A 14853-nucleotide genomic window follows, 5' to 3' on the forward strand; every position below is an offset into this window, starting at 1 on the left:
ATAAAAAGGATGCAGACTGGGCCAACAGTAGAGAGATCCAGAGCTAGCACCAATTCAGGCATGATGGGCCGAATTGCTTCCTTCTGTGCTGTAGGTTTCTATGATTCTATGTCAGGATAATGTCTCAAGCCCATCATGAAACACTGAGCAGAGGTTTTACGTCTAAACAATGGACCATAAACCCCAGGGTTTAAGCTCCACTTTTCTGGCTATTTTTATCTCCGATAACTAGTTGTATTTTTGCAATCTCTTAAATAACTGTTTAAAAAGAAAGCTTACACAAGAGGTTGTAGTAAATCTCTCTCTCCCCTCCCACTTGCTGCACAGTGACCTGCACTATATCCCTGGCCATTTCAAGCTTCCTTGCATCAGTGCCCTTTCAATGTAGCAGTTGTGTTTTCTTTTGTTTAAATGCTTGCAGCAGCAATCTGACAATCCACACCAGTCAGGTTTTATACAGCCCGATATACTTTCTCCACTCGTGTCCAAACAGATAAAGGCCCCCATACAATGTGCTACACAGCCTGTTGGAGCAGGAAGCCTCCAGGCAGGGTCCATGCTCTGTGCAAAGTGGGCAGTGATGGGGGAGATACAGCTGGGCTTGGGTTCATTTGACTAAAGAGGGAACAATCAGCCAGGATGCCCGATCCTGGACACTACTGTTGGACCCGCAGGCATGGAGACCAGGTGAGGACAGGGTTGAGTTGAGCTGTGAAGCCCACTGCAGTGAGAAGTCTGCCAACACTCGCTCACATAATCAAGAACGGCTGCCCTTGCATTAAGCATAGTGCATGCCCTGCAACACCGACCCAGGGCTCAGCCTGGCAGCTGTTCAAATAATAACCAAGGGCTGTCGCTGACAGGTGCAATGGGACGTGAGCTACACCCACCCTGGCCCATTTAACACACAGTGCTGGCACGCCAGATATCCTGAACAGTAACTCATCCAGGATCTCCCCCACCCCGGCAGATGGTGTGTGTGGACACGTACACCAGAACGTCGTAATCCAGTTAGATACAGAACAGCTCTCCCAGAGTGAAGGTGCAGTCAGGCTGTGTCCTGAATACACACAGGGGACTGCCCACAAATATAAACTGATCCAACTGTCTCTGAAATTTGATTCAGAAAAAGTAATATTTTAGGATACAATATACAAGTAATTTGCGACATGACGTGTGGGGAGTGTAACAGACTCGGGAGGAACAGGAGACTTTGGACCTCTGGTTCCCAAAGCTCTCCAGCACTGGGGGTTTTCCTCACCTCATGTCTGGGTCTGTTGGAGACTCAGTGAGAGAGATTGATCGCTCTGATTAGTCAATAACTCCATTATCATATCGTGCGACTACCAGGATGGTAGGAGAATTAGATCATAGAAAATGTACGGCACAGGAGGCCGCCATTCGGCCCATCGTGTCCGCACCGGTAAAATGGTGACGGGGCAGGGCTCGTTCGGGATTTGAACCCATGACCTCTCGCACATTAATCACTGAAACCCCCCAAAGCAAGAATCATACCAACGAGTCAACGGTCATTGGTCTTTTCTCGTCCAGCAATTCCTCTGTTAAATCATTGCGCAGACGCAACATACCCCGAACTATTTACACTTCCCTCTCTAAACCACTAATAACTTGCATTTACATAGTGCCTTTAACTTGGTAAAATGTCCCAAGGCGCTTCACAGGAGTGCAATCGGGCAAAAATTGACACCGAGCCACATGAAGAGATATTAGGACAGGTGACCAAATGCTTGGTCAAAGAATCATAGAATGGTTACAGCACAGAAGGAGGCCATTCAGCCCATCGAGCCCGCACCGGCACTTTGTAAGAGCAATCCAGCTAGTCCCACTCCCCTGTTCTTTCACTGTTGCCCTGCAAATTGTTTCTCTTCAAGTATTTATCCAATTCCCTTTTGAAGGCTATGACTGAATCAGCTTCCACCGCCTTTCAGGCAGAGCATTCCAGATCAGAACCACTCGCTGCGTAAAAAAGTTTTCCCTCATGACGCCTTTGGTTCTTTTGCCAATCACCTTAAATCTGTGTCCTCTGGTTCTCGACCCTTCCGCCAATGGGAACAGTTTCTCTCTATTTACTTTATCTAAACCCATGATTTTGAATATCTCGATCAAATCTCCTCTTAACCTTCGCTGCTCTAAGGAGAACAATCCCAGTAGGTTTTAAGCAGCTTCTTAAAGGAGAGGTGGAGAGGCAGAGGGGTTTAGGGAGAGAATTCCAGAGCACAGGGTCTAGCCAGCTGAAGGCACTAGGGGTGTTATTTTCTGGCGCTCCTGGGGTTTTTTTCAACTCCCTGGATAAAGTGTGTGGGAGTGGGGGAGGAAGAGGGGAGACATCACAGGGCAGAGTCTACGGTTCAGTTTCATTCCTCCCCTCCAGAAGGCACGGGGGGTGGGGGTCGATTCCATGGCCGCTCCGCCCCCCCGCCCCCAACATCCAGTACTTCATCCACCTGGTAATTCCTCGCGTGAGCTTCGACAGTCAGCGTCGGCTGGTCACTCAACTGTGGGAGGCATCGCGCAAGAGCCCAATCCTGTCCTCACATGACGTCCACACAGTTGCACTTTCCAGCAGGGGTCACTGGTTACTAATCATGAGCAGGATCCTGGCTGATTTACCCCTCCACCCACCCACCCACCCAACCAACCAACCAAGGATATGAGGCCAATTCCAGCTTCTCTACTGTCATCCTGACTCAACAAAGTTCCTCCTGGCAGCAAGTTTACCAACAGGCACAACTTTGGTTATGCTTAATACCAGAACAATTGCAAGGCTACGGGATAGGGTGGGGGAGTGCGACTAGCTGGATTGCTCTTGCACAGAGCCGGCGTGGACTCGATGGGCCGAATGGCCTCCTTCCATGACTATGGTGCACTGGATTTGTCTTTGTAGAAAACCTGTCACAGCCTCCAGGCAAACCCTGCTCTCTCAGTCCCACAGGGGTTGTCAGGAAACAAAAGATAAGAAACGGTGATCTGCACATTTACATAGGAACAGGAGGTGGCCATTCAGCCCCTTGAGCCTGTCCCATCATTCAATTAGATCATGGCTGATCTGTATCTTAACTCCATTTACCCACCTTGGTTCTATAACCCTTAATACCCCTACCCAACAAAAACCTATCAATCCCAGTTTAGAATCAACAGATGTGCTTATTCCCACTTTAACTGCAGTTAGACCATGGTTGAATTCACACATTTATGCTGCTACTGTACACACCGACTCCCTCAACGAGCTGCTCTAGAACGATATTCTTTTCTTCCAGCCAGCACTCCGAACCACAGAGGCCACCAGACCCCACACTCCCAGTAACACGGTTCCAGTGAGTGGTGCATGAAATCACCACTATGGGGGAGGAATCCAGCAGTGAGCAGGAGTTAGAGGTCACCGAAGGCAAGTACGAGGAAGTAGATCGGGAGGAAGCTCCCTGAAGGTGGGCAGAAAGGAAAGACTTGCATTTATATAGCGCCTTTCATGGCCTCAGGACGCCCCAAAGCGCTTTACAGCCCATGAAGTAGTTTTTGAAGTGTAAACATTGCTGTAATGTAGGAAACACAGCAGCCAATTTGCGCACAGTGAGATCCCACAAACAGCAATGTGATAACAACCAGATAATCTGTTTTAGGTGTTGCTTGAGATAAATATTGGCCAGGACACCAGGGAGAACTCCCCAGCTCATCTTCAAAATAGTGCCATGGGTTCTTTTACATCCACCTGAGGGGGCAGACAGGGACTCGGACAGTAAGGGTGGAGGAGTCTACAGGTGGTGTGGGAGAGGGGGTGAGAGCAGGTGGGACTGCTGGGGTCGGGGAGCCTGTGGAGATCAGCGAAGACAGCATCCAATAGGTGAGCAGGACTTAGTAAAGGGTAAGATGTAGGCAGTAGGACTGGGAGCTGTTGAGCTTGGAGCAGAAAACCCCTGAATACCACTGCCTGGCATTCATCCCTTTCACATATAGCTCGTAACAGGTTCTGTTACATCAATGCTGTCTCAGGGCGAGCTGAGCTGTTAAGGGGTCGGTAGCCTAGTGGTTATGGTATCGGACTTAGCAACCCAGAGGTTGTGGGTTCAAATCTCACCAGGGAAAATCTGAATTCAAGTGAGAGTGCGGCTGGATTGTGATAAAAGGCCAACTGGTTCGTTAATGCCCTTCGGGGCAGGGAACGTGCTGCCCTTACCTGGTCTGACCCTCACCATGTGGTTGACTGGGCACTAGGGATGGGCAATAAATGCCAGCCTTACCAGCATCGCCCACATCCCGAGAATAAATGAAACAAAAAGTTCTAGGCTAGATGAGGAGGGGTGAAAGTTCACTAGGAACAAACCCGCCCTGTCCCGTATGGTACTGAGCGAGGCAGACAGGGAAGGTCCCTGGTCTGTGCGGAGATAGCAGCTCTCTTAAGGTAAGATGCTCAGTACCCTCAGGTTAATGGGGCAAAGAGGGAAGGAAAAAACAGCTCAGGTTCCGGCTCCAACTCACCCTGCTGGAAAAGGGCAGGCATGGACACTGGACAGGCCTGCGATGCCCTGCCCCTGCTGGAAACGACTGTCCAGGGTTGCCACTGGGCGAGACATCAGAGGGCAGTCAGCACCCGTTTAAATCCAGCACAGGTCAGAGTCTTCAGCAAAGGGCAAAGTGCCAATAGCATCGAGACAGCGCACTCTATAAGGGGGGCCACAGCACCGATAATTCAAGACCCCCAACGATCAAAACCCCACTCCCTGCATCAAGTGGACTGAGAGTTTGCTTCTAGAAACAGAAGGCCATTCAGCCCCTCGAGACTGTTCCTCCATTCAATTAGATCATGGCTGATTTGCATCTACCCACCTTGGTCCCGTTACCCTTAATACCCTTACCCAGCAAAAAACTATCAATCTCAGGTTAATGCCGCCTTTGTATCAACTTAGGTTAACAGAGGTTCTGGTTTATATTTTTGGATGAGTAGAGTTGTACATGAGGGGATTAGAGAATTATGAGGCTAGAATTTCATCAGTTGGTGCATTTTCCCCACACACAGTTCGTAAGGTGTGTATTTCATCGATCCCGGATATATTTATTTCTGTGTAATGATAAATCTAATATTTACAGTTTAATTACTTCATTAGGTCTGTTCATTTAGAAGCTGGGATTTGAACTTGTGCACTGGCAGAGTTAGAGAGCAACTAAAGGCTGACGCAGTTCCCCGACTCCTCGTAGCTCACGTGAAGAGTTGCCAGTGGGAATCATACAGCACAGGTGGCCCTTCGGCCCATCATGCCGCTGCTGGCTCTTTGAAAGAGCTATCCAAATAGTCCCACTCCCCTGCTCTTTCCCCAAAGCCCTGCAAATTTTCTCCGCCAGTAATTATCTAAATCCCTTTTGAAAGTTATTATTGAATCTGCTTCCATCGCCCTTTCAGGCAGCGCATTCCAGATCATAACAACTCGCTGCGTAAAAAAAATTTCTCCTCATCTGCCCCTCTGGTTCTTTTGCCAATCACCTGAAATCTGTGTCCTCTGGTTACCGACCCTTCTGCCACAGGAAACAGTTTCTCCTTATTTACTCTATCAAAACCCCTCGTGATTTTGAACACCTCGATTAAATCTCCCCTTGGAGCAGAGAAGGTTAAGAAGAACAATCCCAGCTTCTCCACGTAACTGAAATCCCTCACCCCTGGTTGGATGAGGTTCCTCAAGGCTGCCGGCAAATCAGGAGCGGCAGGGAGAAACTCCGGGGCAAAAGGCACACTGGCCATCTAGTCTCTGAATCAAAAATCCTGTGTAACTTTTGTACAGCTTAAGAGACACTCTAAGATACGCAGGACATTGCACAGAGTTTCATGTTACACTCCAGATAACACGGTGTGTTTTTTATGTGGTTTAGTGGGGAGAAACGTGTGTTTAAAACAATGATCTTGAGCACTATTGTACTGATTGGAGCAGATACCAGCTGGACTGTACCACAGAAGGGGTGGGGGAGGGTCACAGCTGATAGCTTCATTACGCTGGGGTAATGAACACATGATCAACTGCACCAGGGCCATTAGCAGTTTTCAGTGGAAGCTAAGAATGGGGCAGTCGCCCTGCAACAGAAACAGAGCCCAAGAATTTACCAGCAGTGTCATTCTCATTCGAAAGACACTTTGGGCAAACTCCCCTTCCAGTGCAAATTTTCTTCCTCCTTTCCTGAAGGTACAGTGAGTTGGGGTATAAATAATCTGACAGTGCTCTCTCCTTCACTCCTCACTGCTCCATTAGAAGCAGCTCATACAACCCACTACCTGCTTCCAGAAAGCTCCTAAAAACCCTTCTTGCTGACCCTTCAGCCCCCGTGTTTTCCCCCACTGCGTAAAGTGCTTTGAAGAAAGAACAAACTTGTAATTCTATCGCTCCTTTCACGGCGTCCCCAAGCACTTTATGGCCAATGAAGTGCTTTTTGACGTGTAGTCACTGTTGTAATGTAGGAAACACGGCAGCCAATTTGCACACAGCAAGATCCCACAAACAGCAATGTGATAACGAGCAGATAATCTGTTTTAGTGATGTTGGTTGAGGGATAATATTGGCCCCAGGACACCGAGGAGAACTCTACTCCTTGGTTTAATGTCTCATCCAAAAGACGACACCTCCAACAGTGCAGCACTCCCTCAGTACTGGCACTGGGAGTATCAGCCTGGATTATTTGCTCAAGTCTCCAGAGAGGGACCTGATCCCACAACCTTCTGACTCAAAGACGAGAGCGCTGCCCACTGAGTGATGGATGACACCTGAGCGCAAAAAGGCACGTGTAGCCCCTCAGAAAGGTTCACGCTGTGTAGGTGGACTGGGATTCACTCCTGTCTGTGGAACAAGCCGGCTGCACAGAGCAACGGGGAAATATTTTTAAATAATCAAGTGGAATAAAATTAGATTGAAGGGATCAGAGAAGCAAGGAATCGGAGTCCCTGAATAACCCCAGCCTGTGGCCATTAATCCAAGCCCCAACCCCCAGTCCCCTTCCCCCCCAGACCCCTTCCCCCCCAGACCCCCAGTCCCCTTCCCCCCCAGACCCCTTCCCCCCCAGACCCCCAGTCCCCTTCCCCCCCAGACCCCTTCCCCCCCAGACCCCCAGACCCCTTCCCCCCCAGACCCCCAGTCCCCTTCCCCCCCAGACCCCTTCCCCCCCAGACCCCTTCCCCCCCAGACCCCTTCCCCCCCAGACCCCTTCCCCCCCAGACCCCTTCCCCCCCAGACCCCCAACCCCTTCCCCCCCAGACCCCCAACCCCTTCCCCCCCAGACCCCTTCCCCCCCAGACCCCTTCCCCCCCAGACCCCCAACCCCTTCGCCCCAGTCCCACAGACCCCCAGTCCCCTCAGTACACCCTCCTCCCTTCGGGGCCCCGGCTCCCTCCTCCCGGTCAGGCCTGACCTGCAGCCGCTGGACCCCCCCGCCTAAAGAAGCTCTCCCTCTCCCTCTCAGCCCGCCGGGCCCCGGTTACGGAGGACGGAGGGGGGGGCGGCCTCACCTGGTCCGGGGTCCGGGGTTCGGCCGCTCCGCTCCGGCTCCGTCCCTACCGGACGCGCGACGCCATCTTCACCCGCCGGATCGGCGACGTGTACATCATGACGTCACGCGACGTAACGTGGCGCCGTACGGCCTTACGTCATCAACCCGCCCGAACCGAGCCGAACACGTTCGTCAGTTAACCTTTAAAAATATATATTTTTTTATTTTTAATTTCCACATATTAAATGTCGTTTACTTAATCATTTATCTTTTGATATTAGGCAATAAATTTTTTTAATGTAGTATATTTTTTTAAAACTCAATTAAGAAGCTTGACAGCTTCGGGTTTCTGACGGAAATTACCGAACTGAAGGTTCGGCCACTTAAAGGGGCTCGGAGCCCTCATTTAGTGGGGTGGGGGGCAGAACGTTTGGCAAATTTAAAAAAAAATTCCTTTCATGGTTATAAGGGTAAATGTTCACATTGCGCGGACCGGACGCAGAGCCTTGCCCCTGCCGGAAACATAAGAAAATAAGAAATAGGAGCAGGAGTCGGCCATTCGGCCCCTCGAGCCTGTTCCGCCATTCAATCAGATCATGGCTGATCTTCGACCTCAACTCCACTTTCCCACCCGATCCCCCATCCATTGCCCAAAATTGTGCCCTCGCGGTTCCCCCCCATGGTGGGGGAAGGGGTAACGAGGCTCCGGGCCCAGACCCCACAATTGGAAAATTTACCCAATAACTTCCCGTTGGAAGAGATTTACTGAGGGGTGAGAGACTTCAGTTGTGAGGAGAAACCAGAGAAACTGGGGCTCTTTTCATTAGAACAGAGAATTATAGAATAGAATCACACAGCACAGGAGGAGGCCATTCGGCCTATCGTGCCTGTGCTGGCTCTTTGAAAGAGCTGTACAATTAGACCCACTCCCCCCTGCTCTTTCCCCGTAGCCCTGCAAATTTTTCCTTTTCAAGTATTGATCCAATTCCCTTTTGAAAGTTATTATTGAATCTGCTTCCACCGCCCTTTCAGGCAGTGCATTCCAGATCAGAACAACTCGCTGCATAAAGATATTTCACCTCATCTCCCCAATGGATCATTTGCCAATTACAGTAAACCCTCCTGCCAGTGGTTTCTCCCCATCTACTCTTTCCCACATTACAACAGCGACTACACTTCAAAAGTACTTAATTGGCTGTAAAGCGCTTTGGGACGTCCTGAGGTCGTGAAAGGCGCTATAAAAATGCAAGTTCCTTCTTTCTCTACTCTATCAAAACCCCTCGTAATCTCAAAATTATGGTTTGAAAGAAAGTTAAGCAGAATCTGATAGAGGAGTTCAAAATTACGAGGGGTTTTGATGAGGTAAATCGGGACAAACTGTTTCCATTAGTCAGTGAGTCAGTAAACGGTGGGCACCTAATAAAGACCATCACCAAAAGAAAACACGGGAGGGACACGGAATCTTGACCAGAAGCAGTGGGGGAAACACGATCAATAATAGGTTTTAAAAGGTAAGTGAGTAAATATTGGAAAAAGAAAAATTTTAAAGGGCTTGGCGAATAGGCAAGGGAATGGGACGAAGCGGATCGCGCTTGTAGAGAGCTGGCAGAGGTGCGATGGGCCGAATGGCCGCCTTTTGAGCTGTAAAATTCTCTGTTCCTTTGATTCTACTGCACTGCTTTTTGCACTATTTTGACACGGCTGTTAACCATTGTACTTTGAGCAGATGAACGACTGCATTAACTACACCACATAGGAATTTTACCCCAGATGTGCGGAAGGTTCTAGACCAAATTTACCGGTGGCCAGGTGTTACGGATTCGTGTCTGCCATAGATACCTTTTCAGGTTTAGCAATGTCAGTCACTCCCGTAAACAGTCTGAGCATTTTACATTCATGGGAGCTGAACTATATTTAACTGTGCAAGAACATGACCAAGGGGTGTGTCGACAGACTCAGGACCGGATACATGTGTACCTCCTCAGTCTCTTTAATGGTGGACCGAGTTTCTCCTCTCCCCCACCTCAGTATCCCCTTTCCTTCAGTTTCCTCCCTCCCTCTCCCTCGGATTCCCCCTCCCTCAGTTTCCCCTCTCCCCCTCCCTCGGTTTCCCTCTCCCCCTCCCTCGGTTTCCCCCTCCCCCTCCCTCGGTTTCCCCCCTCCCCCTCCCCCTCCCTCGGTTTCCCCCCTCCCCCTCCCTCGGTTTCCCCCTTCCCCCTCCCTCAGTTTCCCCCTTCCCCCCTTGGTATCCCCCTCTCCCCCTCCCTTGGTTTCCCCTCCCTCGGTTTCCCTCTCCCCCTCCCTGGGTTTCCCCCCCTCCCCCTCCCTCGGTTTCCCCCCCTCCCCCTCCCTCGGTTTCCCCCTTCCCCCCTTGGTATCCCCCTCTCCCCTCGGTTTCCCCTCTCCCCCTCCCTCGGTTTCCCCCTTCCCCCCTTGGTATCCCCCTCTCCCCTCGGTTTCCCCTCTCCCCCTCCCTCGGTTTCCCCCCTCCCCTCCCCTCCCCTCCCCTCCCTGGGTTTTCCTCTCCCCCTCCCTCGGGAGGCCTCCTGCTCCTCGGAGTTTCTCACACAACAGCTGCTGTTGTGTAACTGTGATCACACACACTCACCGACCGAGGACCCGATCTTTATGTGGTAAATCCAATAAGATTTGCTGATGTCATGTGATCATGTCACGTGATCAACGCCATGTCCAGCTCACCACACCTGGAGGGTCCTGGTCCACATCTGGGGGAGACAGAACTAGGGGGCCATAAATACAAGATCGTCACTAATAAATCCAATAGGGAATTCAGGAGAAACTTCTTTACCCAGAGAGTGGTGAGAATGTGGAACTCGCTCCCACAAGGAGTAGTTGAGGTGAATAGTGTGGATGGATTTAAGGGGAAGCTGGATAAACACATGAGGGAGAAAGGAATAGAAGGATATGCTGATAGGGTGAGATGAAGTAGGGAGGGGGGAGGCTCGTGTGGAGCATAAACACCGGGATAGACCATTTGGGCCGAATGGCCTGTTTCTGTGCTGTACATTCTGTGTAATTCTAGGTATTGCCTTCATCACATCCCATTCACACCTGTCCCAACCCAGTCAGTGCATCTGCACCAGCTTCTCCTGTGCCCTCACAGTTACCTCCAGCACACCCCAAAGTTCTACCCTGCCCCTCCTCCTCGTTCTCATGTACACCCGACAACCTGGGCAATCTTGCTAAGTTGCTGCAGTGTGAGTGGAGGGGACCTGAACTGGGGCTTGGATCGCTCGCCAGTGTCTCAGTGACTTTGTTCCGGAAATGAATTATAGATTCCACAATAATGGACAAATTGTGGACTCTCTGGGATCTGTGGACAGGTCTATGGCCAATCACACAGGTTAGGGTACAGAGTGGGATAGAGAGAGAGGGAGACAGACAGACAGACAGAGAATGAGATGGAAAGTGGGAGGAAATCTGAGGTTCTGACGCAGTCCAACCCAACTCCAGCCGGGGGCGCCAGAGTCCATGTAACCGAACCCCATTGATCAGCAGCCCCTCACTCTCTGACCCCCAGTGAGCCCCTCACTCTCTGACCCCCAGTGAACCCCTCACTCTCCGACCCCCAGTGAGCCCCTCACTCTCTGACCCCCAGTGAACCCCTCACTCTCTGACCCCCAGTGAGTCCCTCACTCTCTGACCCCCAGTGAACCCCTCACTCTCCGACCCCCAGTGAGCCCCTCACTCTCTGACCCCCAGTGAACCCCTCACTCTCTGACCCCCAGTGAACCCCTCACTCTCTGACCCCCAGTGAGCCCCTCACTCTCTGACCCCCAGTGAACCCCTCACTCTCTGACCCCCAGTGAACCCCTCACTCTCTGACCCCCAGTGAACCCCTCACTCTCTGACCCCGAGTGAGCCCCTCACTCTCTGACCCCCAGTGAACCCCTCACTCTCTCTGACCCCCAGTGAGCCCCTCACTCTCTGACCCCCAGTGAACCCCTCGCTCTCCGTCCCCCAGTGAGTCCCTCACTTTCTGACCCCCAGTGAACCCCTCACTCTCTGACCCCCAGTGAACCCCTCACTCTCTGACCCCCAGTGAGTCCCTCACTTTCTGACCCCTAGTGAACCCCTCACTCTCTGACCCCCAGTGAACCCTTCACTCTCTGACCCCCAGTGAACCCCTCGCTCTCTGACCCCCAGTGAACCCCTCGCTCTCCGACCCCCAGTGAGTCCCTCACTTTCTGACCCCTAGTGAACCCCTCACTCTCTGACCCCCAGTGAACCCCTCACTCTCTGACCCCCAGTGAACCCCTCGCTCTCTGACCCCCAGTGAACCCCTCACTCTCTGACCCCCAGTGAGTCCCTCACTTTCTGACCCCCAGTGAACCCCTCACTCTCTGACCCCCAGTGAACCCCTCACTCTCTGACCCCCAGTGAGCCCCTCACTCTCTGACCCCCAGTGAACCCCTCACTCTCTGACCCCCAGTGAACCCCTCGCTCTCCGACCCCCAGTGAGTCCCTCACTTTCTGACCCCCAGTGAACCCCTCACTCTCTGACCCCCAGTGAACCCCTCACTCTCTGACCCCCAGTGAACCCCTCGCTCTCTGACCCCCAGTGAACCCCTCGCTCTCTGGGAGCCGGGTAAATGGAGTTAAGATACAGATCAGCCCTGATCTAATTGAATGGAGGAACGGGCTCGAGGGGCTGAATGGCCTCCTCCAGTTCCCATATTAGGCGCTATATAAATGCAAGTTGTTGTTGTTGATGTTCACCTTCTCCGATAAAACTCAGTCATTCCCGGCTCAGCTCCTGAACCTACTTCCTCCAACGGTCGCTTCACTGCCCCCCAATCCCACACGAACCCCCACCACCCCTTGGAACCCGTACCCCAGTGAGAGTCAGTGTCTGTGGGACCCGTACCCCAGTGAGAGTCAGTGTCTGTGGAACCCGTACCCCAGTGAGAGTCAGTGTCTGTGGGACCCGTACCCCAGTGAGAGTCAGTGTCTGTGGGACCCGTACCCCAGTGAGAGTCAGTGTCTGTGGGACCCGTACCCCAGTGAGAGTCAGTGTCTGTGGAACCCGTACCCCAGTGAGAGTCAGTGTCTGTGGGACCCGTACCCCAGTGAGAGTCAGTGTCTGTGGGACCCGTACCCCAGTGAGAGTCAGTGTCTGTGGGACCCGTACCCCAGTGAGAGTCAGTGTCTGTGGAACCCGTACCCCAGTGAGAGTCAGTGTCTGTGGGACCCGTACCCCAGTGAGAGTCAGTGTCTGTGGGACCCGTACCCCAGTGAGAGTCAGTGTCTGTGGGACCCGTACCCCAGTGAGAGTCAGTGTCTGTGGGACCCGTACCCCAGTGAGAGTCAGTGTCTGTGGGACCCGTACCCCAGTGAGAGTCAGTGTCTGTGGGACCCGTACCCCAGTGAGAGTCAGTGTCTGTGGAACCCGTACCCCAGTGAGATTCGGTGTCTGTGGGACCCGTACCCCAGTGAGAGTCAGTGTCTGTGGGACCCGTACCCCAGTCAGAGTCGGTGTCTGTGGAACCCGTACCCCAGTGAGAGTCAGTGTCTGTGGGACCCGTACCCCAGTGAGAGTCAGTGTCTGTGGGACCCGTACCCCAGCGAGAGTCAGTGTCTGTGGGACCCGTACCCCAGTGAGAGTCAGTGTCTGTGGGACCCGTACCCCAGTGAGAGTCAGTGTCTGTGGGACCCGTACCCCAGTGAGAGTCAGTGTCTGTGGAACCCGTACCCCAGTGAGAGTCAGTGTGTGTGGGACCCGTACCCCAGTGAGAGTCAGTGTGTGTGGGACCCGTACCCCAGTGAGAGTCAGTGTCTGTGGGACCCGTACCCCAGTGAGAGTCAGTGTCTGTGGGACCCGTACCCCAGTGAGAGTCAGTGTCTGTGGGACCCGTACCCCAGTGAGAGTCAGTGTCTGTGGGACCCGTACCACAGCGAGAGTCAGTGTCTGTGGGACCCGTACCCCAGTGAGAGTCAGTGCCTTCAGGAGGCAGAAAGTGAGAGAAATGTCACCCAGGATTAATGTGGACAGATAAAACTATTTGCAGTGTGTCTCTCCCCATATCCTGGGTATAGTAGAAAGCTGTTGCCATGGGAACGAAGATTAGTGTCTCACAAACTTCCACACCTGAGTGTGAATCACACTGAGGTGGGGTGTCACCTATTTGTGTGCACATCCTGCTGGGAGTGACCGTTCCCTGAGTCTGGGGACAATCCCCCTGTGGGCTGTTAGAGGTGGTCTCTTCAGCTCCCTGACTTCAAAGCAATTAGCTTTCAGATAATCTGCCAACACTCGCTGTCCCCGTACAGAATGGGCCGATAACACAAGGGGGCAGCTGTAGCTCAGTGAGCAACACTCTCACCGTCTGATTCAGAAGGTCGAGGGTTCAAGCAGGCAGTCCGGAGACTTGACCACAGAATTCAGGCCAACACTCCCAGTGCAGTACCGAGGGAGCGCCGCGCTGTCGGAGGGTCGGTAACGAGGGAGCGCCGCGCTGTCGGAGGGTCGGTAACGAGGGAGCGCCGCGCTGTCGGAGGGTCGGTACCGAGGGAGCGCCGCGCTGTCGGAGGGTCGGTACCGAGGGAGCGCCGCGCTGTCGGAGGGTCGGTAACGAGGGAGCGCCGCGCTGTCGGAGGGTCGGTACCGAGGGAGCACCGCGCTGTCGGAGGGTCGGTACCGAGGGAGCGCCGCGCTGTCGGAGGGTCGGTACCGAGGGAGCGCCGCGCTGTCGGAGGGTCGGTACCGAGGGAGCGCCGCGCTGTCGGAGGGTCGGTACCGAGGGAGCGCCGCGCTGTCGGAGGGTCGGTACCGAGGGAGCGCCGCGCTGTCGGAGGGTCGGTACCGAGGGAGCGCCGCGCTGTCGGAGGGTCGGTACCGAGGGAGCGCCGCGCTGTCGGAGGGTCGGTACCGAGGGAGCGCCGCGCTGTCGGAGGGTCGGTACCGAGGGAGCGCCGCGCTGTCGGAGGGTCGGTACCGAGGGAGCGCCGCGCTGTCGGAGGGTCGGTACCGAGGGAGCGCTGCACTGTCGGAGGGTCGGTACCGAGGGAGCGCCGCGCTGTCGGAGGGTCGGTACCGAGGGAGTGCCACACTGTCGGATTGTGCCATCTTACGGATGAGACGTTAAACTGAGGCCCTGTCTGCCCTCCCAGGTGGACGTAAAATATCCCACGGCCACTATTTCGTAGATGGGCAGGGGGGGGATGTCCCCGGTGTCCTGGGGCCAATATTTATCCCTCAACCAATATCACTGACCTGGTCATTTATCACATTGCTGTTTGTGGGATCTTGCTGTGCGCAAAATTGTCTGCCACGTTTCCTACATTACAACAGTGCCCACACTTCAAAATTTATTTGCTGTAACGGGCTTTGGGACGTCCTGAGGCGGTGAAAGA

The 14853-nt window shown here is 53.2% G+C and overlaps 1 protein-coding gene across 1 annotated transcript in view; it reads right to left on the bottom strand.

The window, feature by feature from the left end:
- Positions 1-7606, bottom strand: part of LOC137300725 (protein transport protein Sec16A-like) — a 65808-nt gene extending 58202 nt beyond the window's left edge. The window contains 1 exon segment of the mRNA XM_067969994.1: positions 7499-7606. The gene's annotated coding sequence lies outside the window, so the exon portion shown is untranslated.
- Positions 7607-14853: the final 7247 nt, after the last annotated feature.

Source organism: Heptranchias perlo, chromosome 31, assembly GCF_035084215.1.
Source record: "Heptranchias perlo isolate sHepPer1 chromosome 31, sHepPer1.hap1, whole genome shotgun sequence".
NCBI classification, from domain to species: Eukaryota; Metazoa; Chordata; class Chondrichthyes; order Hexanchiformes; family Hexanchidae; genus Heptranchias; species Heptranchias perlo.